This window comes from Amblyomma maculatum, chromosome 1, assembly GCF_055883805.1.
Source record: "Amblyomma maculatum isolate TAMU_Amacu chromosome 1, ASM5588380v1, whole genome shotgun sequence".
Lineage (NCBI taxonomy): Eukaryota > Metazoa > Arthropoda > Arachnida > Ixodida > Ixodidae > Amblyomma > Amblyomma maculatum.
Genome location: NC_139344.1, coordinates 3,209,979 through 3,220,691, shown reverse-complemented (window position 1 = coordinate 3,220,691; position 10,713 = coordinate 3,209,979). Strand labels below are relative to the sequence as shown.

The window sequence follows — 10,713 nt, the reverse complement described above, 5'->3', positions numbered from 1 at the left end:
CAGTTTTTTTTATTTTCCGCATGTTTCATCGTTGAATTCTTCCATCAAAAATTTTTGATTAAAAGTTACATGACCATTAAACATTTTTCTATCATGATGCTTCGGTGAAATTTTAATCAGTGGCTGAATAGACGCAGCAAGCAGCAAGCTCAAAAAGAACGAAACCGAACCTATCCTCAAAAAAATCTGAAATGAGCCAATCCAATCCACCTGACAAGTTGAAGTTTAGTCATGGAAGATGGCTTCACGTTTTCGTGTTCTGCATTTTCTGCGCAGTTACAAATACCTACGGCTGTAATGCACTGCTAGCATTGTTTTTGCTGTGGCTTGGTGCGGCTGGCACACTTTGTTCACCCGCCGATTCCATAGTAAGTATTTCACCGAACTTTTGTTTCTTTAGTGGAACTTTTCTATGCACCGATAGTGGTGAGCTTTTGGGTAAGGAAACAGCTCTGTACAGCAGCCGAACGGTCGAGTGTTTTAGGCGAGACTGACAGGATGGCTCCGCGCCGACTAACTAAAGTGCAGCCTCAAGTCTGAGGGCCATCTTTCTCGGCATTACTGGACGCTGCGCCAGTAAGCCGCGCAACTTCTCTGTCTCTGATAAAGGAGTGCCTGCCCGAGCTTTAAAGGAGTTAATTTGTTAACCATGCGCAACGTGCTGAGTTGTAAAAACTATACGAGAAAACTTTTGCACTCCTCGAGCCTATCGTGCGGCATGCCTACACTTGTGAAAACGTCGCGAGCCCTGTTTTTTTTTTTTTTTTTTTTTTTTTTTTTTTTTTAATGGACAGCCGCTGATCTTTCTCTCTCGAGCTTTACGGCAACTACAGTTTCTAGAAGGAACGGCTGTAGCTACTAAATAACTTAAGGTTTAGTACTCTCCTTCAGCTTTGACAAACCAGGACAGCACCTTGCGCACGTTGGTCATGCATGTGGGACCGAACCGCGCAGAACAACCGGACAAGGAGATGAGAGAAAAAAAAAAAAGTCAGCACTTGTCTTTTTCTTGACCCGTTGTTCTGCGCTGTTCTGGCACGAATTTGACATACCGCCGCCGCTATACAGTTGGGCTGTGAGCTCTGGTGCCTGCAACGCCTTCTTTTATGCAAAACAGGCATACTGGGAGGCCATGCAAGCCGCGGGCTCAAAAAAAAAAAAAAAAAAAAGAAAAGAAAAAAAGAAAAAAAAAACACGAGCTGAGCAAAAGTGAGATGAAAACAAAATTGTTGTTGCTTTGTCCTTACAGATATTCAAAGGCTCCTAAGAACTTCACTGCATTATTGACAGCGAGATAATGCCAAAGCTACACTAGAGCCATGCAGCACCTTATAGTGCATGATACTGAGCTTATGTCTTGCACTGAAAGCTCTTACCATGTTCTTAGATTATCATATTAAAGTAGCTTTAAACCCATGCTTGTTAATGCAGTGATAGCCATAAATTGAATCTAGGGCATCATGCTCACATACAAGGCTTCTGATAACCGCCGGTCACATGATGTGGGCTATAGCAGAAACCTGTACCTGGTCATCTTACAAACATTTGTGCAATTGATGCTTTTAATGTGTTGTAAAAGCTTTTGTGTTCTGTTTCTGTATGGGAATGCTTTCCTTATTTAAGGCTAACATTTGGCTTGCTACAGCAAAACCTGTACCTAGTCATCCTAAAAACAGCACCGCAGTTGTTGCTTTTAGTGTGTTGTAAAAATATTTGTGTTCTGCTTCTGTATGGCAATGCTCTTCTCGTTGAAGACTAGCATAAGGCTTCCAAAAATTTTTCAGATGCCATTTGCTGTAACCGATTTCATAGGCCAACAGGAAGCAGCACTTTGAGCATGGAAAACTGTCATCCACGGGGGAAAAACAGCAACATCCCTTTGCATTCTCATTTCTTTGGTATGGCTAAAAGTGAGTATTGTATCATTATCTATATTATTAATATTGAATCATGATTGTCAGTGTTGAAGTTGTTTGAGCGTGATGATTTTAAACACACATCCCTTCGACAGGTTTTAGCTTGTTTACATGTAGGATGTAGAACTGGTTTCAACAGACTTTATGCAGCAAATTCTTTTTACATTGTCCACCATGTTACTTTTTGTCATTGTCCATTGAAGTAAATAACCAGTATTTTACGTTTACACAGTCGTCCACTCTTAGCTTGAATGGGAATGTGTGGCATGCAGTTTGCAAAATAGCAATGCATCCGTCACAGCCATGCATCAAGGCTAAGTGGCGTGTGCGTAGAGGGACCAGCCGCTCCAGCTTCACGTCATCTGCCTCTTTGCTCCGGTGTGCAGACGTGCATTGAGGCAAAGTGGTTTATGTGTAGAGAAACCAGGAGCTTCTTTGTCACATCTGGCTGTTTGTTACGGTGTGCAGATGCGCATCGAGGCAAAATGGCTGATGTGTAGAGGGACCAGGAGCTGCTGCTTAACGTCCTTCGCCTCTTTACTACAGTGCACAGCCGTGCATTGATGCTAAGTGGCATGTGCATGGAGGGCCCAGGAGCTGCAGCTTCACGTCTGCCTCTTCACTGAGGTACGCAGGTGCGTATTGAGGCAAAATGGCTTATGCATAGAGGGACCAGGAGCTGCTGTGTGGCGTAGTCTGTATATTTGCTATGGTGCGTATCGAAGTACAATGGGAGTTGGCTCATGTGTAAAGGTACCATGAGCTGCTGCGTCGTGTCGTCTGCCTCTTTACTATGGTGCGCAGGCATGCATCAAGGCAAAGTGGCTTATGCGTAGAAGCACCAGGAGCTGTTGCTTCACATCTGCTATGATGCGCAGCTGCGTATTGTGGGTGGTGGTGGAAAACATTGCCATCAGATACAAATACAGGAGGTTACTCACTAGCTGACCCTGAGGGGGCCTGTCCTGACAAAAACAAGGGGTCCCTAGTTTGGCACCCCAGTGGTGGTAGAGGGACTAGAGGCTGGTACTTCACGCTGTCTGCCTCTTCGCTACGGTGTGCAGCTGCGATGGATGCAGTGGCATCTCAAAAAGTGCATGCCACGCACTCGCATGATCTGCCTGAGTGGACGACTGTGTACCTGCTATAGCTTTGTTATTCATAGAATAAACCTAGGCCAAGTTGGATAAATTATAGCTCACCTCATATGTGGTCAGCAAAGAAAAGCCACTCCAGAAAATCTGATGCATTTACTGTCATAGGATTCTTATTCATATACATGCTACTGACAAGTCAGATTCTTCACCCTGAGAAATGCCAGAAAAATAACCAAGGGTGCGTCTGTAATAGTCTAGCTTGCTCTTTCTTTGCAGACTTGAGTCAGATGTGTGTTCCATTGCTGTGGGTGGGACAGGTGTGAATCTTTGATTTTAAGCTTGCAACAAGTATTTATTTATTTATTTATTTATGGCGCTGGGTTTGCCACACGGCATAAAAGGTGGTGGTATAGCGTCACAGGAATGTGTGGAGTGCAGCCATGTGCAAGAAGTCACACAAACTGCGTGCATAAATGTTGTTTGTTGTCCATAAGTGGAAATGAGAGTCATTACTTGATGAAAGTCCAGCTTTTTGTAGAATGGTGTTGCGCATATGCGAAGTTCCTGGGCATGTCCATATTAGATGCCGTACAGTGGTGTCGCAAGCCGGTTCTTCGCAGTGTGGGCATTTGTCGGGAACTGGAATAGTAGTACTTTGCCACTGGTGTCGAACGGCGGGCGTAAGAGCCACTCCGACCCTCAGCCGTCTCAGAGATACCTCCTCCACCCTTGTTAGATTGGGGGGAAGGGGGTACGTACACGGGGGAATTAGAGCACGTGTACGCTGCCTGAGGGATGCTGATGATGTCAAATGGGTCAGGAGTGGATCCGGTGGCAAGGAATCATGAATAGGTTGTGACACATCATCTGCATGACGAAGCACGTCTGCTGTTATGGTATTCAAATTTTTGTTGTCTTGAACCCAGTGAATGGTTATAGTCACTGGGTAACGGTGACAAGCAGCATGTATAGTCTGTGCGACCCTAAGAGTGCCATGGACTTTCTTTAAATGTTTTAAGGCTTCTTTAGAGTGAGTCATTATTTGTACTTTTTTAAACGTAGGGTCGGCAGGTAACGCTTCTATGGCGTTTAAGATAGCTTGCAGTTCGAATGCAAGAGTTGATTTGGTGTCGGTAAGGTAACTTCGATTGGTGTTCAGGTGAGGGTGGGTTGGGCTTATAAAAGCAACTGAACCACCTGTTTGCAACAAGTATGTTATTGTAGTTTAAAGGCAAAACGGTACTAATAATAATCGTAGCCCCCCATGGCCTTTATCTCCTTTTAATAGTGTTGTTAGACACTGAATTATTAGTTTACTCTGCACTGTTTCTGTCTAGTTAATGTGCGGAGATGTACATATATTTATATGACTTGGAGTTGTCGACTTTGCACTTAGAAACATTGTAGCGTTATATGATGTGTTGCTTTCATTTCTTTAATGATTTCTGTAAGGGACCGGTGGGTATGCTAGGCACCATTATTAGTCTGCTCTTTTTGGGTCACCTGTTCAATGCCCAGCTGCGGCCGTCTCCCACTTGCCCTCGGACAGGAGGCGGAGAGACGCGCACAGAGAGGCAGCTATAGCAGCTACAGTGCTTAACGGAAACGTAGGCAGAGAGGGAAAGAAGTCCCCTCTTCCGAGGACTTTGCTGTCGCACTCGAAGACGCGGGGACAGGCTGTTTGTTCTCGTTGCTGTGTCATGTAGGGGGCTCATTTTTATTTAAGGAGCTTTACAAACAGTATACAACTAAGGGGTCCTTAGTACTCCCATCACCCGAAGGCAGCACAGCTTTGAAACGAGCACCTCGTTTGGAAGAACTGCTTATCGTTCAAAGAAAAATCACTGTCAGGTTGAAGGGTGTAAGGCCCTCTTCCTTGTTGGGAAGCCCATAAAAGTGACAATTATTCAGTGCAGGCGCGCTGAGTGGGGTCTCGTTGAGGATTCCAACCCTGGATGTCAACAATGGTGGGAGATGGCGGCATTGAAAAAGGGCAAGTGTGTAACAGTGACGGTATGATGCGGAGCTGGAGGATGTGGGTTGGCTCTTCTGATGTGGTCCGCAATGGTGCTGACTCGGACGCCCATAATTGCAATAATTGCCCTGTAAAAGGAGCCGCCAAGGATGCAAGCTTTGGGCAATGGTTGCGCACGTGGGACACCGTTTTGATGGGTTCTAATTTTGTTTTTCTTTTTTTTTTCCTAGGGGAGAGAGTTTGGCATGTGACCTAGTGAGCCAATCATTTCGAGGTCCATTCTCTAAATTCCGTTTGTTGTAAAACGAATTTGTTGTCCCTTTTGCATTGCTTGTATTATGGAGAGGGTGAAGAACTTATGAAAGTGGAAAGACATGCCAAAATGTTTGTTAGCCAATCATGTGTGAGTTCGTTGTCATTGGGGATGAGAAATGTGGGCAGAGTCCCGAAGTTAATGAAACGGCCTCGCGGCCTGGAGAACTCGTTCTGAGCTAGATTTTGTTCTCTTTCTTCTTCGACATAGATCATGGTCATTGTTTCACCTCTTGTAAATACGTACATTGATGTATAAAATTTTCAGTTCATCTTCCTCTCCGTGTGCAAGTTGTTGTGGCCAGATGCAGTAAATTCACTATTTTCATTTCTATATAACGTGCCTTTCTGAAGATGGTGAGCTCTTTTGTCCAATCCTGTAAGAAAGCAGCAAAGCGCTCCCAAATCTTCCACAAAATTGTGTGATATCTTTAATACTAACTGCGGCTTGGTGTCACTCAAAACATGTAGTTGAGGTAGATTTCTTTCCCCCGCTCTTTTTGTTCGTTCAAATGAGGACCAGCGGACACTAACTCTTGCTTTTGTAATGCCCGAGGCCCCGCCTTAAGGCAGTACTCCAATGTCAATACCATTTTTATAGCTATGGCTGTCCAACAGCACTAATGTCTTTTATACACTTGTTTTACTAATCTCTTACCCAAGTGGTGGCTTATACTGCGGAGGCGAAAGTCTCTGGACAATATGTCTGGAGATTTTGGACTAGAATCGTGATGTAAACGAATTGTGACCTTATTTCTCTTGCACACATGAAAGAACTAACGCTCAACTTTCACATCGACAAGTATGGTCCGAGTTTCCTGGTCGATGTGAAAGTTATGTGCTTTGATTGCAGTTTGTGTAGTCCACACACTTGTCCCCGATATTACATAGGGGCAAATTAGGCGCCTTTACAAGGGCAGTTTCTTTGGCGCCCACTACCTTCCCCATAAAAAAACTACAGTGTTTCTTGTGAACAGCTGGCTGCATTTATAAATACCATTATTTGTAATTTGTTGTGCGTAGTTGAGAAATCCATGACATACATGCACAGCTGGTTGCCAGAATTATGCAACCATATTTCAGTAACTAACATCCATGCTGCATGCTGCCGGTAATACATCAGGAGCTCGTGGTTGTCAGCTTTTTGGGTTTTGTGTAACTATAAGCCTTGCTATTGTAATGTCACATATAGCGCTGTGGGTAAACAAATAACTTTACTTTTAACTCTTCTAGAAGCATGAACACTGCGCAATCACTGCGGCGGGCTATGCTTCCACATTGGGCTTTAGCCACATGTCAAATGTCTATCTTTATTCTGCTGCAGCAGCTTGCATGTTATCAGATAAGTTACTTCGTCGCAGCTGCTCTAAGGAGACGCTTTCTAGACGCTTGTAGCCTAGATGTTGATGTCGATATACCCCCGACACACCCAGGGAATGACTTCGGTAGAGGGTACATGGAAACCAGCGAAATGTGCAATTTACAGAACAAAAAGGTAACAATTTTAAATGATGTTATTATTGATCACTTCTTTTCAGAGCAGGAACAATGACTTTAGAAATCTGCCTGTTAAACCGCTCAAAATGCAGGTTTCTGCCGCCAATGCGTACCTGTGTAATACTGCAATGCTCTGGCTGTGCTTTATGTTCATATACAGCATCCTTTATGCTTAGTTTCTCTGCATGTGCACTCCATGTCTTGGGCATTGCTGAGGGCGCATAGCAGCAAGCATAACATGCCATGTTTGGTCAGAGTGGCATGTTCAAAGAGACGACATAAAAACATTAAAATACTGAATGCCAGGTTCTGGTCAAACTACGCTTGTATCTTTTGTTATTCTGCATGGGTTTTGCTGCAGTTATATGACCTTTCTATATAGTATGTGACAGTTCTGAATGGAGATGCATGCGTACAGTGCCATCTGGAAAAAGCAATTGAGAGAAACTGGCAGTTGCCCTTGGAGATGTGTAATCAAAGTTCAGCACAGATAACTTTAATTTCATTTTCCCTTCTATTGCAGGGGGAGCCCAGCCTGCACTTTCCATCTTAGGCCTGAAAGACCAGCAACAGCTGATCGAGCAAATGCACAGGATAGTAACTGCTCCTGGAATCCTGGCCTGCGGAGGCCGCCCACAGAGAACTCGATCATCTTCTCGCTAATTCCGAAATATTAGGTTTCAATAAATACCTTTTCTTCCACCACCTCCCCAAGGGAAGAGCTGTCACGGCCAAGGATAATTAAAAAAAATTATTCAAGTAGATTCTTAATACTCCAGTTGGCCTGCATTTTACCATGCCATTCCTTAACATCGATATTTTTTTAGTGTAGACAGTTTATGCATGCAGCTTTTGCAATAAAGCCAAAAAAAAAAGCTTTTTTTACAACCTCGCATGCTGGTATGCCTATGCACTTAGCATGTTTTCAGGAATGGTGCATTTGTGTAAAGCTCAGCTAGCATATGTGCCTCTTTGATGGAAGTTTTAATTGCACACTTCTGTTCAGTGCTTTGTGTGTGAAAGTAAAGCAGACAACAGGAAACTTGAACCTGTTGCGTATTCTATTGTCTGCTTTACTCTCACGACAAAAGCATGAGCACTAGTATGCGACTGAAATTTCCATGGCACATGCTTGCTGAGCTTTACACGAATGTTATTGGCAAGTTTTTACACCAATAGCGGGCCCTGCAAGCATGTTCCAGGAAACGTCCGAATGTCCGCCTCCGGCTGCCCGTCGGACGTCCGTGGGACGCGATCCGGATCCACGAACGATAGTCCGACGGACGTCCGCTGTACGTATATCGAACATAACCGGACTTCCGTCGGATGTCCGAAGGTCCGAAAACGGACGTCCGTCGGTCGACCGTCGGACGTCTATGGCCGTCTGGGGAATGACGTGTACCGGTGGTCGTGTACTCCCGCAACGCGGGCCAAAAACTGTACTCATCATTAGAGAGGTGGTCAAATTCGATCACCCCATCTACCTACATGCTTCAATGGTAGATGGACCGAAGCGAGATTTTGGCTAGACCATTCCCCCCTAGGTCTAACCCTCGCCATGGTAATGAGCGTGTGGAAACCAAACTGCCTGCAACAATTCCGTTGGACAGTGTCGTGTTTGAGACCGCCGGCGGAAGCAGAAAGGCTCCGCATCCCTCATCAGCTTCCCCCACCCCTCCCCACGTCCCATCTCCCCATCCCGCAGACGCCAAGAGTGCCGCCGCGACATTAGGCCGGCATAACCCGCGTCCTCCCCAAGAATATCCCACAGAACCTAGAAGAAAACATTGAAGCGGAAAAAGTGGTAACCGTCGTGCGGGAGACCACTCGCCAATTGTACAGTATTTGACTTTCTGCAAACACAATTGTAATGCGGTGTTTGTGTTTTGTATGTTTCTGCAAAGCTTTTAGTAAGTTTTGTGTGCTGATGTTGAAAAATAAACAATACAAAGTTACAAGGAATCAAGGCTACTGAAATTAGTCGCCCGGTTATGAACGAATGATCCAGCAGAACATTAACGGTTGCGTACCCGCTATTCTGCACGATGGTATTTCTCCCGAAATGGAGTGGCATGTGATATGCGATGTCAGTGTTTATCACTCCCCCCAAAAAAGGTGGCTGCAGTTACTAACTTAGGGTAGTAACTGCTTGTCACATTACTAACTAGTTAGTAACTGCCGGTAGTATCTGCTAGGTAGTAACAGAGCCTTGTGTGTCAACATTTGTGGACTCTTCTGCCCAACTAGCTAACGTGTTATTTGCGCTTAACGAGAGCGCTAACATGGTACGACAACCACAAGGACACTTTCACCACCTGGGACCGCTTTGTAGAAGAGATGAAAAAGTGCTTTGGAGATTCTGACGCGAAGAAGCAAGCTGAACAAGCACTCTCTCAAACAGCTCAGCTTCCTGGGGAAATGTGTATTGAGAAAGTCTTGAAGCTCTGCAAGCTTGTCTCTTCTCGCATGACGGAAGATGAAAGGTTCGCTGAAGATATCTACAATTTCCTTATCGGCAAATCAAGCCTTGACTCAGCGGCTGATGTGATCTACCATTGCCGCACGTTCGAGATGCTGAAAATGCCTCGGATAGCACCCAAGATCGGACGTTTGGCTGGCATGACATCGGGGGCCACTGTTGACGTAACATAGTCTGACGATCTGGCCTCCACGATCCGTCAGATCATTTCGCAATGTGAGCCAGTCGCTAGAACTAGCTTGGGGTTCCTGAGCGCTGCCCATGTTGCGTCCGCCTCCAACAACCGCCTTTAATGCAACAAACTTCGTTACTCCAGCGAACTTGAAAAAATACAGGGAACCGCAGCAGCTGCGGTAGAGCAGTCAGTATGTATTGAGTGGGTCCCACAGGACCTTCACAAAGTCAAGCTGATTTACGCCGCGCCTCGTGACCCAAGATTCATCATTACCACGGCTCCTTGAAGTGGACGACGCTACCCTCCTTTTATCAAGAAAGGAACACCTCCGGCGCCGAACACGTGCTCCTATCCCTCCATGTGCGGTATCCCTCCCCCGCGGTCTCACCCGTGCAGAGGAGGTTGCGCTTAGGAGGATCCGGGTCGCGTATTGACAAACCATATCCCGTAGGAGCACTCGAGCAGACGACGCTCTGACGCGCAAGCACGTGACACAACGTCACTTCCGTGAGTAGCAGCGCCGTTGTTTCCCCCTAGCGCCTTGTGATGAGACTCCTCATGGTTTCAGTTTCGTTTCGCGCAGGGCTCGCATTTACGTTCTTTCCCCACTGGTGTTTGTCAAAGGTACGCATGTTTCGGTCTCGTTTTCGCGCAGGGCTCGTATTTCCGCACGGCTGTCAGCTGAAGTTCACGTAAAAATCACGCAAATTGCCGTCGGCTAAAAGTTCGGTCACGCGATCACGTTAATTTCGGTCCAGTGACCACTGTGCGGGCATTTTCCTCTGGTGTTCTGTAAACGTCGGTCGGTTACCGGTTACGTGTCACGTAAATTTCAGTCCAGTGGTCACTTGCGAGGCTGTTCTTGTTCTGGTAGGTTCTGGAATCGTCGCTCGGCTCGGCTACACCACGAAGTTTGCACTTCTCCCCATCCGCATAGCTCTGCGCAGTTCGTCCGGTGCTTCTGGGTTGTACGCCCGTGCACATGGCTCATCCGTTGCGCGCTGCGCTAGCCGGGGTGATTTTGTGCTTGGCGAACTTGTGTGTCAATTGCGGATAACTAGAGATGATGGAAGAGCTCCCAGAGCCGCTCGAGCTCGCAAAAGATGAGCTCGCGTCAAAAGGGCACGAATCGGTGTATCGCGCGAACCTGGCAAACGAGGCAGCCGTCAACGAATGGCTGGAAGCCTACAGCGTTGAAACCAACAAGTCTTGGAACGTGGAAAAGGTTCAAAAGGATGGAGAAAGGTACGTACATTGCCTAT

At 46.0% G+C, this 10,713-nt stretch overlaps 1 long non-coding RNA gene across 1 annotated transcript; it reads left to right on the top strand.

Annotated features, from left to right (window-relative positions):
- Positions 1-210: 210 nt before the first annotated feature.
- Positions 211-7,838, top strand: LOC146201490 (uncharacterized). The gene is made up of 3 exons (XR_014703539.1): positions 211-368; positions 1,785-1,910; positions 7,321-7,838. It is a non-coding gene; the product is annotated as an uncharacterized LOC146201490 (long non-coding RNA).
- Positions 7,839-10,713: the final 2,875 nt, after the last annotated feature.